Here is a 21965-nt window from a genome sequence, read left to right on the forward strand (position 1 = left end):
TAACTTAGTAGTGCATTTTACCCATGTATGTGATAGTATTTTGTAACATACATGGGGTACGTAGTACCTAGCCTTGCGTGCTACTTTATAAAATTGCCCTTCACCTTTCAGTGTGCCTACTGTTTATATGTGTGTATCTACCTACATGCAGTGTTATAAAAGCCTATCCCTGGGTGTAAACATGCATTCAATGTGGAAAAGTCTTTAGAAAATTACCCCTTATTGCACAATATTTCCTGTCTCTTGAAGACTATTGTGGATTTCATTACCTAACTTCCATACTGAACAAAAAGCCAGGCTTGAGCAAAGACGATACGATGAAACCTTCCGCCCAATGTGCGGCAGCGGCCAAAAAAACAAACAGGATGCTGGGAATAATCAAAGGATGGTTAACAAGACTAAGAACGTCATAATGACCCTGTATCGCTCCATGGTGTGACCTCATTTGAAGTATTGCATTCAATTCTGGTCTCCTTATCTCAAGAAAGATATAGTGGCACTGAAAAAGGTTCAAAGAAGAGCGACCAAGATGGGAAAGGGGATGGAACTCCTCTCGTATGAGGAAAGACTAAAATGGTTAGGGCTCTTCAGCTTGGAAAAGAGATGGCTGAGGGGAGATATGATTGAAGTCTACAAAATCTGGAGTGGAGTAGAACGGGTACAAATGGATCGATTTTTCACTCCGTCAAAAATTACAAAGACTAGGGGACACTCGATGAAGTTACACAGAAATATTTTTAAAACCAATAGGAGGAAATTTTTTTCACTCAGCGAAGAAAACGTGTTGCCAGAGGATGTGGCAAGAGCGGATAGCGTAGCTGGTTTTAAGAAAGGTTTGGACAAGTTCCTGGAGGAAAAGTCTAAAGTCTGTTATTGAGAAAGACATGGGGGAAGCCACTGCTTGCCCTGTATTGGTAGCATGGAATATTGCTACACCTTGGGTTTTGGTCAGGTACTTGTGACCTGGATTGGCCACCGTGAGAACGGGCTATTGGGCTTGATGGACCATTGGTCTGACCCAGTAGGGCTATTCTTATGTTCTTTTGCCATGTACAGCGTATTTATTAGATGTAAACAAAAATACTGCTAGCAATGACATTTGAATTTATCCGTTGTTTTCCCTGGGTGCCTGATACAAAGAGGTGCATTAGTTAGCCAGCGAAAAGGGGGAGAGTACACCAGCCGGGTGAATCAAGGAAAGAGAACTCATCTACAATGGCTCACAAATTTTAATTTCATGACTTCCGATCAAAACTCTTGGAACACAGGCGAGCTATGACACCCTACTATTAACTATTTCTGTAGCGCTACCAAATATACACAGCGCTGTACAGAGTTACAAAGAAGACGGGCAGAGTTTAAAATTTGTGGCAAAATTTCCAACAAAGATGGGACTCACACATGAGAATAAGATCAATGTGTTTGAGGATCCAGCAGAATGGAAAAGCTTCATTGAAAAGTTACCCAGTGTCAGAAAATTTGCAGTATATCACAATTTTAAATAAATAGTATATGATAAACTGCACCTTAGATCCTAAAAAGTTGTTGCTGAGCATTCATTCATTCATTGCTCATAAGATGCTGATATATGAGTTTCTATGGGCACAGCTCACATCTTTTATTCATCTGGTATGTGACTTATTTTAGGACTTTCCTTAACCCTAGATTCTAAATCGTCCAGACAGTTTGACAGATTTATTTAGGCACCTGGGATGATTATGAAGACACGAAAGAGAGATGATTTGAGTCCTACGTGCAACATGCAATAAGTGCTACCATGTGTGTAATTCTTAACCAAACTGTCATTCTCTCTACTCCACACACGTGCCACAATTAGCAAAATTAACCCCACAGACGCCCAAGTCTAGGAAGATTGTCTTCAAACATTAATATATGTAGAAAGCTATGGAAATGCTTTTTTCCAAGCCTAACAGTGCACTGATGGCTAATACCAAAACAAGGCTTATGTAAGTGCTGTCCATGAATTGCCCTGCACTAAAGAGGAACAAGAAAAGAGGAATTCAGGTCGAGCAGCGCTGTAGGTCACAGTCAAGTGATGCCTTTGTGACTATTGAAAACAAGACTGCATTTATAACTAAAAATACGCAAGCTACAAAGTGCATTTGTTTTCTGTGACCGAGTTGTATCCCTCATCGACGTGCATGGCAAAGGGAACAGTGTACAGAACAAAAGGGCTTCTGTTGAGAATGGATGATTATTCATCTTGATTGAGCATAGAAATGACATTCGGGAAAACCAAGAGCACTTGGGAATTTAGCATTGCCAGCATGCCCCATTTTCAGCTAAAATGTTACAGAGACAGCTTAGATGCACAGGTGGAGCCAAATGTGACGATGTCCAAGAAAAACTGCCTGTACCTTAGCCTAGTGTCATGCATGTTGACTGAAAAGGTAGGCTTGGTCAGAACACCTGGTTTCCTGGAATTATGTGACTATAGCAAAAAGCCACATGGAGGCCACCCTGCTTCTCTCCCCCATTGCTGGTGGCAATATGGCTGCCAATGCATCTCTTCCACACTGATGTGAGCCACCACTTCTTCTTCCTACTTTATCCTGATATCTCTTTGTCAGCTCTGTCCCTCCTACAACATAACAACTTCCTCCTTTCCTCCCTCTCTCAGGGTCAGTGCAAGAGTAGTGGGTGCCCTAGTGAAACTTTCAGCCTTACTTCCACCCCCACCCCCAATTAATTTTTAGGTCTCTATCCCTATAGATTTTTGTAATTAAACTCTGTAACCATAATAATCCTACAGAAATTCTATAAAAACATTTAATTGGATATCATACTTAAATATTAAACATTTTTTGCAAGTAAAAAGTACATGCTGACAGTTATTTGGGTGGCCATCAGGATTTATTGTTTTGCTTTGTTTGCAACTGCATTTTGCTGCCCTCCTCCTAGAAGTTGTTGTTTAGGCAACTGCCTAGTTGTGCCTAATGGTTAGACTGGCCCTGCCCTCCCTCACATCAGTTGATGTAAATATGAGTTGCTGTCCCTCATCTCTCTGTCTCCTCCAGCAGCAGGCATCCTGCATTGCCTGGCCATCTGACAAAAGTTTCAAATGGGAGCAGGAGGAAAACAGTAATTGCAGGTGGCTGCAATGGTAGAGGAGGTGCAGAAGAAAATTTGAAGGTATTGCAGATGGGATGTAGGGGGAGGAATAAGAAATCAGAGGCGAGAGGAAGAAAACGCAGTTCAAATCAAGAAACAAAGAAAGGCACGGTCATACAGTCAAATGGAGATGATATTCATTTTGTTTCCATTTGATACTTATGTGGTCAGAGTTATAAATAAGGTTACCATATGGTTCCAGAAAAAGGAGGATGGATTGAGACATCTGAGACAACAGAAGTAAAGCCTGGATGTCTCAATCCGTCCTTTTTTTGGAGTCATAGGGTAATCCTAGCTATAAAGGAACTGCAATCCATGTTCTAGTCTTATGCAACATGGATGAAGGAGAATAGATTTAGTAATGAATTTATCAACCACTGAGATCATAATAGTGGCTCAAAAATAAGATTGCAGATATACCGACATATTAAACTGGATGATTATCCAATGAAGGTTTCTATGCAGGTTGCGAACTTGGGATTCAATATTCAGCCAGGGACATTCAGCATTTTTTTGTCCCCCATCAACTTTATGCCTGGATAATCCTCTGCGTGTCCTAGAGATCTTCCAGTGACATCGGCAGACTCAGCCCCCCTCCAAGTACAGCTCACTGACCAATAGATCTTACCTCAGCAATACCTCTGACCCCAGAAACACTTCAGCGGAAACAGGAAGGGCAGGACATTTACCTTAGCTCAACAATATTTAAGCTTCTGAGATGAGTGCCACTTTAGTCAGTCTTCCATTGAACACTGATGAATTCATGATTGCTTTGATTATTAGCTCTGGCATAGTTATTTGGCAGGAAGGGAAACAAACTTGTAGTTGAGTAGGGAAATCTCACACTTTGCCCTAGTGTTTCAACATGCTCTAAATCTATCAGTAAGACACAGGCATGGAACTCATACTTGCCATGCTTCTCCTTAGAATACTATCTTGGTTCCCCCAGGAAGTTAATTATTTTTGTATGATTATTTTGATTTATCATGGGGTTGATTAGATTCTGTTTCTATTAGAGCATTTTGGTAAATAGGTTATAAAGGCTATGCATATAGGACATGAACCATTTCAGTACTTCTCTGAACTGCCTTCATTTTGTCAGTGGTAACAAAGATGAACATATGTAATTTTCCATAGATGAAGATAACGTCCAAGTCGATTTCCTTTATTTGAGTCTTTTTGAAAAAAGACCATGAGAAAGCAATAAGAGGCCTTTGTCTGACTTCTCATTAAAGGAGCCTATCCTATCTGCCACCTATCCTATCAGCCATTGAACGAGGCAGAGAGGTGGCAGAGGTGAAATATAGAGGGGACAAACCTCGATACAGCTGGATTGCGAAACATGAGTCACAGTGTTAGAACGGTCCCCTGCCAGACAAAAACTAAGTAAATTAAATAGTTATTGAGTTTATTGAACCATTGAAATCTATGAGATTTTTATCCTCTAAAAGTTTTTGTAACGAAGATTATTTTAAACATTGAAGGGATCAGTGAAGAAAGGATGTGTAAATCCCTAGCCATTATGAAAGTTTAAATTGCAAATGAGTGGCATCACTGAGATCCCTGAAGAAAACTGAAGTTTGTTGAATGAATGTGTTGCGAGTTGATTTATTAGATGCATTTTGATAGTAGGATCAATTTTGAAAATAACATATTACTAAGTGGCCAGAGGATGTTGTGACAGCAGTTAACACGGGTTTAAAAAAAGGTTTTGACAAGTTCCTGGAGGAAAAGTCCATAGTCTGCTATTGAGATGGACATGGGAGAAGCCAAGGCTTGCCTTTGGATTGGTAGCATGGAATGTTGCTACGATTTAGGTTTTGCCAGGTACTTGTGATCTGGATTGGCCACTTTGGGAACAGGATACTGGGCTAGATGGACCATTAGTCTGACCCAGTATGGCTAATACTCTTATGTATTCAGTGGATACTCTCCTTGCTTCTCCACTACTAGGGTCAACCTTCTTAGACAAATGAACTCTTCCATCCATAAAAGCTCCATCAGGGGCATAGTTATCAAGGTGGGCTTCCGTTAAAACATGTTACTTTACAACTAACTTATGCTGGGCAGGTCCCATTTTATGCAATGAGACCTAGTTGCTAATGACTGGATATAACAGTAAAATAACATGTTTTAAATGTCGCCCATGTTGATAACTTCCCCACTAAGTCCAATATTTTGCAGACACACTTGTCAATGAAATAGAGGGGAGTACTGAACTATACCTGCCCCTACCTTAAGCTGTTTGTGAACCAGATTAGATTCAGGGCTACAAGCATAATTGCTTCAGGGGCAAGATATTAATGTGGGCTACTAATAAGACAGATTATTAACTTGTGTTAATTTAGCACAAATACCTTTATGCAATGAGACCTATATACTAATAATCCAACATAAGAGTAAAATAACCCTTCTTAATAGTACAGTAACTAGGGTTACCAGACGTCCAGGAAAACCTGGACATGTCCTATTTTTAGAGGACTGTCCGGGCTCCCGGACAGACCCTCTAAAACCCGGCATTTGTCCAGGTTTTGGAAAGCCCCGATGAGCTCTGGCCACATCTGGAGGGCCTCTGAGCACACACCGATGATGTCACACACATCTGTGCATGCTCCAGGCCCTCCAGAAGCGAGTGGAGCTCATCCGGAAGAAGAGAGGAGGCTTTGTGGGGGCAGGGCTTGGAACTGGATGGGGCTGGAGACAGGATAGGATGTGGTCATGTGTCCAGGGTTTCCCAGAGAAAAAAATATGGTAACCCTAACTGTAGTTCATATTAATAACTCCCTCCCTCCCACCCAAGGCCGAATTGGTTCATTTGAATTTAGTGGTCAAGGCAAAAATTACTTTTCTATGTATAACTTACCTGTAGCCAGGGAACTGAAGTAAAAGCAATGCAAGCATCAGGTAAAAATAGCTTTTTGGGCCAAATTACACACATTGGGCCCTGTTTTCATAAGCAAGAGTAATAATTCTTTCAGGATCCTCATTAGCCCATTATGCTGTTGGATTCAGGACCATACCAATTTAGGGTAGAGAGGAGGTGTATACCAATCTGCTACCACATCCTTTGATAGGATCACTGCAATGGTTTTGTCTGCCAGAGACACCTAGGGTCTATATGGATTTTCTGTGGTGAATTTTGGATTTGGTGACAGAAAGGAGCAGTGTTCCTTCCTTGCCTCTCTCCAGACTGGGGCTCTTTGCAACAGAGAATTGACAACCTCGGTTTCCACCCTTTACTGGGAAGAGCTTACCTTATCCCACTCCAAGCATGACTACAAACTGCCCTCTAACCTTAGAAAGCCCTCTCTTGGAGCCTCTCTTCCCCTTGATTTTGTCTGTCCTCCTCTACAAAGCTAAAAGCCTTACTTCTGATTTCAGTCTCTCTCATTCCAAGTAGGCAATGCTAATTAGCCTAGCTGGAAGCCTGATAAGTCATCAATGTGCCATCACTTCTGAGCACAACCCTCCTGGCTGCAGAATACATAGTCTTGGAACTAGTCAAAACTTTGTTTACAGGGACCTGGTTTAAGAGTGCCAGAACTTGAACAAGAGGATTTTTCTCGCTTTTCTGGCCACATGCACAGCAGCTCCCAGGCTACATACAAGGCTGCCTTTAACTCCGAGTCCTAACTCCCTCTCAGTTGTAAAGTACCCACATCTGTTTTATTATTCCCTCTGTGAGAAATACCCTACCCTTATTTGTTCTGTTTGTCTGTTTAATGGTAAGCTCTATTGAGCAGGGAATTGTCTCTTACATGTTTAATATACAGCGCTGCATACATCTAGTACAGACATGGGCAACTCCGGTCCTCGGGGGCCAGAATCCAATCAGGTTTTCAGGATTTCCCCAATGAATATGCATTGAAAGCAGTGCATGCAAATAGATCTTATGTATATTCATTGAGGAAATCCTGAAACCCGATTGGATTCCAGCCCTCAAGGATCGGAGTTGCCCATGTCTGATCTAATAGCACTGTGCAAATATATGTAATTCTGTATGGATATGTCTGTATGAAGAAGTGTTTACAGTTGTATATCTATGCTGACTGCGTTTATCTTTAGAAAAGAAAAGGGGAAGTGGGCAGATTGAGAGGCGCATGTTTCAGTATATCAAAGTTTCATCCCTGCAATCACTGGAATAGCAATTTTGGGGGTGGGGACCTTTTTTTTTCACTGGCAACCCTGGTTTGGTCTAGCTCGTTTCTGAGCTCAGTGTTTGTTCTGCCCCCATGTTATGTGGGCATTTGCTCAGTTTCATATATAAGAACAAGTTTGAGAGAGCTTTGCTTCTCCCAGGGAGCTAGGCTGCATCCACAGAACTTAAGCCCGACCCCCTTCTTGTTCAGTCTGAGAGAGAACAGTTGCCATACACACACACATACCTGTTTCTAGAAGAGCAGAATCTGGTATGAGAAATCCTAGTAGAGCATCACACAGGTGTCTTAAGTAGCCTGGTGTGTGGGGCTAATGAGCCATAGAGAGGAGGACCCAAGCCCATAAACCACTCTAATGACTGCATTTGTGGTAGAAAGTGTGAACCCACCAAAATCTTACTATACTGCCATATAGGTGCCACCTGCAGGCATAAGGGCTATTGGGGTGATAGACAAGTGAGTATAGTAGGTTTTGGGGGAGTTTTGGAGGGCTCACCATATATTATAAGATGTACTTCTGGCACCCTTTATGTGAAGTTCACAGCAGTGGCTTCTAAGGTGCCCTACTGCTCTGCTGGCATGGTCAGTGCAGTATAAATAGTGGCCCCTTCTATGTTCAAATGGTTTGGGTTTGGACGTTTTTCAACTTGGACATTTCTGTGGTCGAAAATGGCTAAAAAAAGATAGATGTCCTAAGGTTGGACCTCCTAATGGAAAATACATCTAAGTAGACAATTTTCAGAAAAAAAAGTGAACATCCAGTGGTTTTGAAAATGGACATTTCTCTGCCCTGACTTTGATGTCTTGCAGGAAACGCCCAAAGTCGGGCTTGGACACACTATCTAAAATTGCCCTCCGTGTGTTTTTATTTCATTTACAAAATGATGTAAAAAATGAACTTTTGCAATCTGCTCTGTGATCTCTGCAGGGGAGAAGGAGAGAAACCTAGTGCTAGCATCTTGGCAGAAATCTTGGCAGAAGCTGAGTTCTTTGGGGGTGAGACAGTCTGCACAAATGCATTGCACAGCGTTTCCCCAGTATTATTGCCTCTTTCAGTTTTTGTCTCCTAGATGGTCTAAATTTTTAGATTGAATCAGGTTGGGCAGATTAGATGGACCATTCGGATCTTTACCTGCCGTCATCTACTATGTTACTATGTTGCAGCTTTATTTTCTTACTTTTCTCTGAGCCTGCAGATATGTATTTGTTTAACTGCAAGGTTAATTTGGATCCTGAGGGCCAAATTTTGGAAAAACCCAGCACCAGATAATAATATATCTCATTGATGTTCTGCAGGCTATCCATCTAAGATTGTTATTGCTGTTCCTGGGTAGTGGAAGACATTTATCCTAATCTAGTACCATATAACTCACCATAACTATAAAGCCCGTTGCATTTTATTGCTTTGGTAATTGAAATTTATACTGTGTGTACTGCGTTAATAGCGGTGCTTGAATTTCCACTTGTGTGTTGGAACATAATGTAGCAATCTATGTAGCATTGCAAATTAAGCTTTTTGATATTTGAGAGTAGCTAGTACAAAAACAGGCATCATAATATGATCAAAACTCCCTTTCATTTTTGAAAAGCCATCAGGAATTTACAAAAGAAGGGCACAGTTGGAGAAAATGGGAGCGTACTAAACACAGTACAGCTTATACCCCGCTAATCGTGCGGCACAGAAGGCGTGTTGCCCAACAAGAAACACTTGGAAACAGGCAATGAATGGGATTTTGTGCAGTGCATGAAGGGAAAGACGGGACATCACACTGATCCAAACACTTCACAGTACTATGATGCAACACTGATGCTTTTTTATTCTTTCTAACAGAATCTTGGAAAACAATTATATATAAAGGGTCAAGAATTTATATCTGTCTGTCTGCTTGCCTATCCACCTGTCTGTCTACGGGCAAAATAACTCTGCAAATATTTAATAGAATAGGACCAAAGTTGGCATGGGGGGAGAAACTAGTAAAAGGGCAAACCCCCCCCCCTGATATTCAAAACTATTTAACTGGCCATAAATGGCTCCTAGCCGGTTAAATAGTGTTTGTCCGGCTAACCAGTGAGAGATAGCCAGTTATCTCCATTGAATATTCATGATTAGTGGCTAGCCGTGAAAATTCAAGTGTTAGCTGGCTAAGTTTAGCGGTGAAACCGGACCACATAAAAAGCAGTCCTATCTTTTGTTCTCTTAGGCTTTCGCGACTAGTGTCATGATTGCTGCAGTTCTCTTGGTCTTGTCACATCCGGGTAGGTATAATCGACGTTTTAGACGTGGTGAGACACGGACAACTGCAACAGTTTCTCCTATCTTTGCCTGCTATTAACTTAAATGGCCAGTGCTGAATATTTGCTTAATCCATTAAGAATTCTATGTGCTTAACTCATAGGAATTCTCTGTGCATCGGAGTTTTTACCACAGCGGCCAGAGTTAAGAAACCCTAACACGGCTTGATAAAAGGAGGCTAAGTTAGAGCCAGCCAAAATAAAACTGGTTTTCAATGCTAGTTGCCGGAAGTAGCCCGACATTGAATATCTGGGTCGGACTGACAGCGTTACCGGTTGAATATTGGTCTTATTATGAGACACTATTATCCAAAATGGCTACCTTGAGTTCCCGTAGTCTCTTGAGACTTCGACGGGAACTCACGGCAGCCATTTTGGATGAGTGATCAGGGTAGGAGCATAGGAAGATTGCTTCTGCCCTGAAAGACCACTAGACCACCAGGTAAGGTCCGGGGAGGTCCGGGAGGCGGGAGGGAGGTGGGGGTAAATTCCGGTTTTAGGAAATCGTGAATAATCGAAATCGCGTGTCCTAAAACCGCGAATCGGGAGGGGGAAGTGTAGTAATTTAGGAACTTAAAAGTTATGCTCATAAATTTATGCCTGCCATTCATTTGTCTAGGTTTATGAGTTAATTTATAAGCCTAGTGCAGGAAAATCAGCATTGACGGCCTGATTCTAGGAATCAGTCACCAGTAGGCGCCGTTTCCAGAATCATGTCTACTTTCTTCTATAGACGCCTTAAATGTAGGCTAGCATTTTACAGGCCTATATTTAAGGCATCTGACTTGCGCCTAGACATGCCTGCAAACCATGCCCAAGCCAGCATTCGGCATCCATAGGCACGTCTAGGCATCTCCATACACACACAATGCCTACATTGTAGGCGTCCTTCGCCCCCATCAATTTTCATTAAAAAAAATGTGTGTCCGATTGGTCCGTTAGACGGCGGCGGGATGCCATTTTTAAGAATCGGGCCCTAAGCTCATAACTTCTTTTCCCTGCTTTAAATCTACTCTTGCTGCCACCCACCTTTTGTGCTCCTAAATTTAAGAGTTTAGTGAAATTATGAGTAAAAAGTTACGCACTCGACCCTAATACATTTTCAGAGAGACTAATTTATGAGCAGAAGCCTCAAAGGGGTCGTTTTACTAAAATAGCAGACATGAGATGCACTAAAGCGGTGTTTCGCAAACTTTCCAGCCGGCAGCACACTAAATCCAGGGCCCCGGCTGTAAGGCACCTGGAAGTGCACAGACATCGCCACGATGATGTCTGCGCAGGCATGGAGGCCCATCTGGCCGTGACCCGCTTCGGTGGAGGGATATGGGAGGTGCGGGGACAGGAGGAGAGCCATCTGCGCCAGCAGACTTCCTACAGGACGCACCTCTCGCTGTGCAGTAATAATTATTTTTTTATTTTTTGGGGGGGAGGGAGGGAGAAAGGGAATGGGATTTGAATGGCCATAGGTATGCTGTTCAGTTAGCATGTTTACATTAGTGCGTGCTAACTGAATAATGCAGACTTTAGGGCTTCTTTTTTACAAAGCCGTGCTAGCGGTCACCACACGTCAAACACTCTGATATCCATTAATTCCCTATGGATGACGGAGCGATTGCCATAGCAGCCGCTCGTGCGGCTTGGTAAAACTGGGGGGGGGGGGGGGGAAGTGCTCCTACATTAATTCTTTATTTTATTTTTTTATTCATTTCTATACCACTTATATCCTAAGTGGTTTACTTTATCATATTTCCCTATCTGTCCCGGTGGGCTCAAACTCTATCTAGGGTACCTGGGGCTGGCTGAGAAATAGCCACCTAAGCCGGTATTCATCAGCTGACCAGCTCAGCCATAGCGATCACAGGCAGACCTGCTTTTTAGGTGAGCCTCTCTGGCCACTGAAGTTAGTCAACCAGACGCTGAATATGTAGCCAGACGCTGGCAATGTAGCCAGTCACCAGGCTCTCCGTCAAACGCGATAGTCACCGGGAGATAGCTGGCAATGTGCTACTTAGCTGACCAGGCGCTGTTCTCAGCCGGCTAAATGGCACTGAATATCAGACTCATAGTCATTAGGGATTTTCTGCTTTCAAATTACAGTACTTCTTTGCTGTTCACTATTGTTCTGGTCACAACCATTTATATAGCCAACACACATTTGGGGACACACACTCTCTCATTCTCTCTCTCTCCCAGGGATTGGACATATTTCCAAGAGTAGGGTTACCCTATGACTCCAGAAAAAAGGAGGACAGATTGAGACATCTGGATTTTGTTTCCATTGAAAGCAGTGAAAGTAAAACCCGGATGTCTCAATCCGTCCTCCCTTTTTTGGAGCCATAAGGCAACCCTATCCAAGAGCATATTCTGCATGTTTTTCCCATCCCACGCCACCTCCACTACTTCCCTATCCGTACCCCTCCTGAGCTAGCTCGTAGCGATTCATATGAGTATTTCATTTTCTTCATTATACATTCAACTGTAGTGGTACTTGGGACACTTCTAGTCGGTAAATCAATGTTTTAGAAATTATTGCATATTATTTTACTTCTGATGTTTGTTTCTTATTAGACAATTTGTTTGACATTATTTTATATAAGCATCAGGATTTTATAGTGCAGATTTTGCTAGACTGTTTTGTGTGTTAAGTTTAGCTGCATGGTTCTTAAATTTATACCTCCCAGTTCCATATTGCTGGGTCTTTTGGCGCTTTTTCCTGAGCAGAGACACTGAACATAGTAACATACATAGTAGATGACAGTAGATAAAGACCCGAACGGTCCATTCAGTCTGCCCAACCTGATTCAATTTATTTTATTTTTTTTTCTTCTTAGCTATTTCTGGGCAAGAATCCAAAGCTCTGCCCGGTACTGTTTTTAGGTTCCAACTACTGAAGTCTCCGTCAAAGCTCACTGCAGTCCATCTACACCCTCCCAGCCATTGAAGCCCTCCCCATCCCATCCTCAACTAAACGGCCTTATACGGACACAGACCGTACAAGTCTGCCCAGGCCTTAGTTCTTCAATATTTACTATTATTTTCTGATTCTAAATCATCTGGGTTCATCCCATGCTTTTTTGAACTCTGTCACCGTTTTCCTCTACACCACTTCTCTCAGGAGCGCATTCCAGACATCCACTACCCTCTCTGTAAAGAAGAATTTCCTTACATTGCCCTAGAGTTTCCCACCCCAATGCCTCAAATTATGCAACATTTACAGAGCATCACAAGTAGGCAATGCAGTCACCGAAACTTGGATCCTATTCAGGAGCACATCTATATTGTATGTCAAGGACTTGTTTTTGGACTTTGGATAAACTACCAATAACTGGAGGTTGGTTTTGACATCTCCTGTGCCTCTTCTTTCGTCATTCTGTTTTACCCTGAGTCTTGGTACCTTCTTTCCTGTTTTTTGGGGTCTTATGCAAGACAAAGAAATTGGCAGCTCAGAACAGGAAATAAAAGAAGCCTTAGGAACTAGAGAATTTTAGATTCATGCAGGATTTCTTAAACTCAATCCTTGGGTTTTCAGAATAGCTACAATCAATATAGTTCATAATTCAGTCAGAAACCTGTCAATTTTTGGTTACCTTGAGAGCCCACAGAATGAGTGCTTAGGCAGATCAAAGGCTCTGGCAGAGTCAGCCTCCCTCTCATCTGAGAAAATGCAGGGAAGGCTAAAGCCAGCTTGTTCTGTGATATACAATAATATTATCTGACATACTTGCATATGTTGTTTTCATTACACAAAGATGTACTGCACAATGCAGATCTGATTGGTTCAAAACAGCTCTGTAGCTAGTCACATTACATTACTTCCACTACAGTAGATTGCATATATAGGACTTAATTCACTAGGAGAAGTTCCCCCCTCCCGTTCTGTGTTTTGTGATTCAGGCCCATGGTATTTGGAAATATTGGAGAACAAAAATATATATATATTTTTTTAATTATTTCTTTATTCAATTTTCAAAAATACAATTCAAGATTTACTTGTACAGAAAGCTGTTAAGTCAAGAAAAATAAAATCACAATAATATTATAAATTCAAAGATACTTAATTAAACTTAATTCAGCTCAAGTCCACATAGGATCCAAAATGTTATTATGAACGGAGAAAAACAAGAAATTATTATTAAGGAAAATAATGCTAGTCAGCTAGTGAGGACATCTATTTTTCTATACTCCTTCTTTCTTTTCCTTCTCAAGCCGAGAAAGAGATAGGAAGGATGTCAGCTGGTAAGGTTCAAAGAAAACATATTTTTGAGAATTATATTGTATAACACATTTACAAGGATATCGTAGGAAAAATGTTGCTCCAAGAGCTATGATTCCCGGTTTAAACATAAGAAACTCTTTTCTTCGCCTTTGTGTGTCTCTAGCTAAGTCTGGAAACATTTGTATTTTAAGTCCCATAAATTCTTTCGCTCTATTTTTAAAGAAAAGTCTCAAAATCCAATTCTTGTCCATTGTTAGAGCTAAAGTTGCCACTGAGAACAAAAATATTTTAACCATTTCTAGTGATCTATGGTCTGTTTCAAGAGGTCAGACATGCAGTGGAAATGCATATTAAACTTGATCAATTATTCTAGTGCAGGGAACTCCGGTCCTCGAGAGCCGTAGTCCAGTCGGGTTTTCAGGATTTCCCCAATGAATATGCATTGAAAGCAGTGCATGCACATAGATCTCATGCAGACTCATTGGGGTAAGCCTGAAAACCCGACTGGAATACGGCTCTTGAGGACTGGAGTTCCCTACCCCTGTTCTAGTGCCTTATGGTTGAATTTCCTAAACACCATCAGGGTAATGATACATTTTATTGGCTTCATTTTCCCAGACGATAATGTTATAAATGCGAAGGGAAATCCTATAAACTGGTGCTTAATTTTAGGTGCCAAATATGCATGTAGGTTATAGAATTCTAGCGTTTACATGCGTTATTGGATGGGCCAGGGATGTGTTGCAATACATCAAATACAACTTATAGAACACTAGCATGTGGTACACATTGCATGATGTATTTGTGCATACCAACTTATACCGGTCATTGGCGAACTGTACAGTAAGTGGGTACTCCAAAGTTTCAGTGCACCAATAAGCCTTTATACCAGTATTCTAAAACAGCTTAGGCATGCCCCGGTGCTTTTTTTTTTTTTTTTTTTACAGCTCCCACATTATGGAATTCCTTACCCCCTCACCATTCATTGCGAGCAACAACTTAAAAACTTTAAAATAGCAATTAACCAGGCATTTAGAAATTGAAAAAAAGGTTTCTCAGGAAGGGTGGTCGATCTGTACTAGAGAGTTGCACGGGGACAGAAATCCCACCCATCCCTGCCAGGATCCTCTCCATCCCCACCCGTCCCCGCAAGGAATTACCTCCATCCCCACCTGTCCCCATAAAAAGCAGCAATTACTTCTGACAGGATCATCAGTTCCAGTTTCTTTTGTGTTTGCGCTGCTGTTTTCCTTGTGGAATCTCTTTAGTGGAACCCTTTTTTTGTTTTTCTGTTCAGGTAATTAACTTATAAACCCCCTCTTTTACTACGGCTGACGTGTTCATTATATTATATGGGTGTACCCTGCTTCCAAAGCCTTCCATCCCCGTGGGAGTCACGTTGGCCAGAGGGGGGTCCCCGTGGGAGTCCCGTGGGCCAGAGGGGTGTCCCCGTGGGAGTCCCGTGGCTTATGGGGGATTCCCGCGGGACCCGCAGGATTCCCACAATCCCCGTTCCCTTGCAGACCTCTAATCTGTACCCAGTCTTCTCCCTCTCCCTCCCATCTGTTGTTTATTGTTTTATGAATGAAGAATGAATGGTTCTTTTCTATATTGGAAAAAGTAGTTCTTTTCTTTTTAAAATTTGTGTTATTTTTAGATTGTAAACAGCTTTGATCTGTTCATTTACAGCTATAATAAGTCCAAATAAATAGAAATACAAATTACAGAATTGAGGCTAAGTGTGTCCCTTTGTGGTGCCTATAATCAAGGCACCAAAGTTACAGAATTGCTCAAATACAGTAGGGCACTGTGATACATGCACAGGAACCGCATCAATATAATTTGGTTTATTAGGTCTAGTTAATGGATAAGACAGAACGCAGAGTTGGGTAATCAATTTCAGGAAACAGCACTATTCCCTTGATGGAAAAATGGTCCGATGCAGTCATGTGGTGGCTGATGCCTTCATCGGGGTAAACATTAATATCCAAATTTCCAACGGTCACAGAAAAAAAGAAAGAAAGAAGAAATGCACTTCTTCCAGTCACTTCAGAGACAGCGAGGACAACTCGTGTAGTTATGTCACACTATCTCCAGCACTGGCTTAAAAGTGGCTCTTCTTCAGAAAACAGAGTGAAAAGGTGTGGTGGCTGTGTTAGTCCACTCTTCAAGGTAATATGTAGAAAAAAAACAAATACATAAAGGACAAAAAAAATAATACATTTTTTTATTGGACTAACTTAGGGCCTCTTCTATTAAACTGCACTAGCAGTTTCAAGCACAGGGAGCCGTGTTGAATGGCCCGCGCTGGTCCCGATGCTCATAGAGTTGCTATGAGCATCGGAAGCAGCGGGAGCCATTCAGCGCGGCTCTCTGAGCTAAAAACTGCTGGCGCAGTTTAATAGAAGAGGGGGTTTCGCAGGTAAACCCCTTCTTCCTCTGATCAGAAATAAGCAAATGTTGGCAAAAATCAGTATAAGGGAATACCTTTAAGCTGTCAGCTTGGGAAACGCTATTCACTTATGCAGATGATATTTTATACTGATTGAGATTGATTTGGATAATTCCAATTTAGTTTCCAAAGTAAATCATTGCATTTCCAAACTTCAAACCTGGGCTCTTTCTGTCCGGATAAAGCTTAATACAACGAAAACTAAACTTCTGTGGTTAGGTCCAAAATTGGACTGTCTTCCTCCTGCTGTAGCTTTGGAATCTGGGGCCTCTTTGCAGATTGAGTTCTCTGTTAAATATTGGGAGTCTTTTTGATTCCTCTCTCATCTTTAAGGACCAAATAAATTCCCTGGTCAAGAAATATTTTTTTTTTTTAGTTTACGAATGCTGAGGAAGGTTAGACATCTTTTTCATCATCGACATTTTTCTGTCTTGGTCCGATCAATCATACTATGTCGACTAGATTACTGCAACACTATCTATCTTGGCATCACAAAGATCTGTCTCCAAAGATTACAATCAATCCAGAATACTGCTGCAAAGCTGATCTTTGAAAAAAGCAAATTTGATCATGTGACTCCTTTGCTCTAGAGTCTTCATTGGCTCCCGGTTTATCTTAGAATTCAATTCAAATGTTCTTGCATCTCTTTCAAAATTGTACAAGTCATTTTTATTCCCCTCATTCCCTTATTATGGAATGTTTACAGATTTTCCTTTGCAAGAGGCATCCAACAATTCAAACTCTCTTTTCCTTCTAGAAAAGGAATTAAAGGAGTTAAGATCTTCAGTCAATCCCTGGCTTTCAAATCTTCTCAACTTTGGAATTAACTCTCCTTAATTCTAAGGAGCCTCAGTTTGTTCCAATCCTTCCGTAAATGTCTAAAATCTTTTCTATTCGCCAAACATACTGGAAACTAATCTCTTTGAAACTTTGCTATTACCTTCTTTGTTTTTATTTAATCATTGTAAATTTTTCTCCATCTCTATCTAATTGCTTTCTCAGAATGATGACTAGGCATATAAAGTTAAGCTTTAGTTTAATTTTAGTTTAGGATGGGCTGGGGAGGGCTTCAATGGCTGGGATGGTTTAGATGGGCTGGAGTGAGCTTTGATGGAGACTTCAGTATTGTAGATAGAACCTAAGCATAGTACCAGGCAGAGCTTCAGGTTCTGCCCAGCAATAGCTAAGAAGAAGGAAATTTTAAATTAAATCAGTAATTTAAAGAGTGAGTAGGGTTGGGCAGACTGGATGGACCATTCGGGTCTTTATCTGCCGTCATCTACTATGTTAGCTACCATGAAAGCTTCATTTTGCTAACAGATTTATACTCATATTTTCATGCATGAAACAGGAGTGACAACAAAGTGATTCTTTCTATTATGACATCATCTATAGAATTTTGTATCTTTCTTTGTTTCCTCTCTCTCTCTCTCACTCTCTCTCTCTCTCATTTTACAAGTACTGTATCTGGCTTCACTATGACCTGATTATCCTTTATGCCATTGCAAATAAAGTCATTTTGAGAAACAGATGTCAAGAGAGCTGTAGAAAATCATCCTGGAGGCAGATGCAGTGTTCCATAAACTGCCAAGCGCAGGGCCCAATCAAAGTGATGGAAACAAAATGGAACAGGCTGTAGAAACAGTAATTAAATTACAGCTCCATTGTAGGAGCACATTTTTAAATTACTGAGGTTGAGGGTCCATAATGCCGGTATTATAGCTGCGGGAATACTGCTAGCCATGGGTCACAAGCATTTTTTTCAACACTAATTATTCATGCTCAACTGGAAATGGCATGTCCAGACTTCAGTAGCTGTAGTTCTAGCAAAGCATGCTTTTGTTCCTTAAGAGAAATCTATCAAATGCCAGAGAAGAATGGAGCTTCTGAGACGAGGGCTGCTTCATAGTACATACCTCCTGAATAGATCCCTAAGTACCACTTCGTGTGTATCATACCTCTTTTCTTAAGGATCCAGGATAAAGTCTCCTCTCTCTCTCTTCCTTGGTTCATAGACAATGGCGTGAAAGACAAAAGCGCGCGCCGACAATTGAGCGCAGTGCACGCCGCCGTGCCGCTCTAAATTACAGTTTTTAGGGGCTCCGACGGGGGGTTTTTGTTGGGGAACCCCCCCAGTTTACTTAATAGACATCGCGCCGGCGTTATGGAGGGTTTGGGGGGTTGTAACCCTCCACATTTTACTGTAAACTGAACTTTTTCCCTAAAAACAGGGAAAAAGTTAAGTTTTCAGTAAAATGTGGGGGGTTACAACCCCCCACACCTCCCCCACAATGCCCCCACAACGCAGAGCGATGTCTATTAAGTAAAGTGGGGGGGTTCCCCCCCACACACCCCCGTCGGAGCGCTAAAAACTGTAATTTAGAGCGGCACGGCGGCGCGCGCAGCGCTCAATTGTCTGGGCGCGCCTTTGTCCCGGCGCGCTTTTGACCTGACACCCTCTTCCTTTATATCTGAAGCACTATGGGAATGGGGGGGAAGGGCATTTCTAGGGCCCTATATCAAGAGATATTCTCACCTGTACAATCTTCTACACAACTCACTGAGATGTCCGAGGTCTGTATAGTGCTTGACTGAATATCTGAATCTTTACAGAATTATTGGTATAACAAAGGTTGCAAAACTCAGTTCTTTAAGGTCACTAAGCAAACAAGTGGAATGGGTAAAATTTGCAACTGATTATCTGGTATTCTTTACTTGAAGTATACTGCTCTTCTCTTCTCGTCTGTTGCTGACACCGAGTGGTCTCCCGTGGTGCCAGACCCATCTCCTTGTTTTCTCTTCAAACGCACTGAGCAAACCAGAGAAAATATTTCTTCACACAATGTGTAATTAAACTCTGGAATTCATTGCCAGAGAATGTAGTGAAATCAGTTAGCTTAGCGGGGTTTAAATAAGGTTTGGATAATTTTCTAAAAGAGAAGTTCATAAGCCATTATTGAAATGGCTTAGGGAAATCCACTGCTTATCCCTAAGATAAGCAGCATAAAATCTATTTTACTCTTTGAGATCTCATCAGGTATTTGGGACCTGGGTTGGCCACTGTTGGAAACAGGATACTGGGCTTGATGGACCTTCGGTCTGTCCCAGTATGGTAATTCTTATGTTCTTGGAACCTCCAGCCCAGTGGCATACCAAGGGAGGGGGGTAGTAGGAGCGTTGGCACTTCTCCTCCTCTCCAGCCGCCTACCTACCTCTTCAAAATCATTGGTGACAGCGAGCAGCCTTTCCTAATTGCCTCAGCTCTCCTGATGCAACTTCCTTTTCGTGGAAGCAGGAAGAGGCATCAGAGGGAGAAGTGAGGCCATTGCATGCAGGTGTCAAAGATTTTAAATAGGTACACATGGGTGCAACAGGGAAGAGGTAGGGGGCATCCTGGGAAAAAGTACGTAGGGGGGCATGTGCAACAGGGAAAAGCGCAGGGGGATATATGGTGCAGTGATGCCGGGCTCCATCATCCCAGTTGCTAAAAACTGGCTGGAGCATAGAAAACAGAGTGTGGGGGTAAATGGACAATACACGGACTGGAAGAGCATCACCAGTGGGGTGCCGCAGGTCTCGGTGCTTGGACCCGTGCTTTCAACATCTTTATAAACGATCTGGACCTAGGTACGACGAGCGAGGTGATTAAATTTGTGGACGATACGAAGTTATTCCGAGTAGTAAAGACACAGGGGGATTGCGAAGATCTGCAATGTGACATATTCAGGCTCTAGGAATGGGCATCGACACGGCAAATGAGGTTCAACGTGGATAAGTGTAAAGTGATGCATGTCGGTAACAAAAATCTCATACACGAATACAGGATGTCCAGGGCGGTACTTGGAGAGACCTCCCAGGAAAGGGACTTGGGAGTTCTGATCGACAAGTTGATGAAGCCATCCACGCAATGTGCGGCAGTGGCAAAAAGGGCAAACAGAATGCTTGGAATGATAAAGAAGGGGATCACGAACAGATCGGAGAAGGTTATCATGCCGCTATACTGGGCCATGGTGCGCCCTCACCTGGAATACTGCGTACAGCACTGGTCACCGTACATGAAGAAGGACACGGTACTACAGGGTCTAGAGAAGAGCAACTAAGATGGTTAAGGGGTTGGAGGAGCTGCTGTACAGCGAAAGATTAGAGAAACTGGGCCTTTCTCCCTCGAACAGAGAAGATTGAGAGGGGACATGATCGAAACATTCAAGGTACTGAAGGGGATAGACTTAGTAGATAAGGACAGGTTGTTCACCCTCTCCAAGGTAGGGAGAACGAGAGGGCACTCTCTAAAGTTGAAAGGGGATAGATTCCGTACAAACGTAAGAAAGTTCTTCTTCACCCAGAGAGTGGTAGAAAACTGGAACGCTCTTCCAAAGGCTGTTATAGGGGAAAACACCCTCCAAGGATTCAAGACAAAGTTAGACAAGTTCCTGCTGAACAAGAACATGCGCTGGTAGGTCTAGTTTTAGTTAAGGCTCTGGTCTTTGACCAGAGGGCCGCCGCATGAGCATGATGTACCACTGGTCTGACCCAGCAGCAGCAATTCTTATGTTCTTACTTCCCTCACTATGCTGTTGCTTGAGCTACCTGTGCAAACAGCTTTCCAAACATAGGGTCCTTTTACTAAGCTGTGTGATGCCTGAGCTATGATTAGCATGTGGGTTTCCCGAGCGCAGAGGTCACATTTAGCATAGCTGTAAAATGGCTGCATTTTCAATTTCCTCAATTAATGGCCACACACTTCTACACTAATGGCCAATTGGCACATGGCTAGGGTTACCAGATTTTCCAAATGGAAAATCCGGACGCCAGGGCCCTGCTCCAGGCCATCCCTATTCTCGCCGGCCGCACCCCATTATGCCCCAGGCCCACCCTCAGCCCCGCCCCCTCAATCTGCATGAGCAACGAGCGACGTTGGATGGCATTCACACAGCGCAAGTACCGTCCAGACATGTCCTCAATATCCGGGGAAATTCAGACGTCTGGAAACATTAGTGTAGTAGCTTTACCGACACCTATTTTCTAGGTGGTAAGGACTCCCACGCTAACCATGCAATAATCAGTTCACACTAACCAATGAGCACAGGGCTTGCTTACTCTTCACCCCCATGCTACAAAATGAGTATTTTTTTAGCGCTTTGGAAGCAAGCGCAGATCTGAAACTACCACGGGATGTCTGAGCATTCCCTCTAGTAGCTTATCTTCGCAAAAAGCAAATTCGACCATGTCTCACCGCTTTTGTCCAAGCTCCACTGGCTTCCAATAATCTCCAGAGTCCACTTCTTTGGAGTAGTGGTGGAATATAGATTATAATGTAAATGTAAATACTGTTTCCAACAGTAGCCAATCCAGATCCAGATCACAACCACCTGGCAAGATCACAAAAAAGTAGCAAGATACCATGCTTCTTAGCACCAGGGATAAGCAGTAGCTTTCTCTCTAGTCTAATGCTTGGTGGACTTTTCTTCCAGAAATATGTCTAAACCTTTTTTAAATCCAGCTATGCTAACCACTTGCGCCATATTCAGCAATGAATTGTAGAGCTGAATTATGAATTGAGTGGAAAAATGTTTCTCCTATTCTAAATTCCATTGGTTTCCTATAACTGTATGAGGGGCTGTTGAAAAGTTCTCAGCCCAACCAAGAAGAGAAGGATAATAATAATATAATAATAATTTTATTTTATATACCACCCTACCACATAGTTCTAGGCGGT

General features: G+C 42.2%; 1 protein-coding gene across 6 annotated transcripts in view; it reads left to right on the forward strand.

Moving 5' to 3' along the window:
* LOC117353978 (poly(rC)-binding protein 3-like) overlaps positions 1-21965 on the forward strand; it is a 342700-nt gene that overhangs the window by 192391 nt on the left and 128344 nt on the right. The gene's annotated exons all lie outside the window — the stretch shown is intronic.

This window comes from Geotrypetes seraphini, chromosome 2, assembly GCF_902459505.1.
Source record: "Geotrypetes seraphini chromosome 2, aGeoSer1.1, whole genome shotgun sequence".
Lineage (NCBI taxonomy): Eukaryota > Metazoa > Chordata > Amphibia > Gymnophiona > Dermophiidae > Geotrypetes > Geotrypetes seraphini.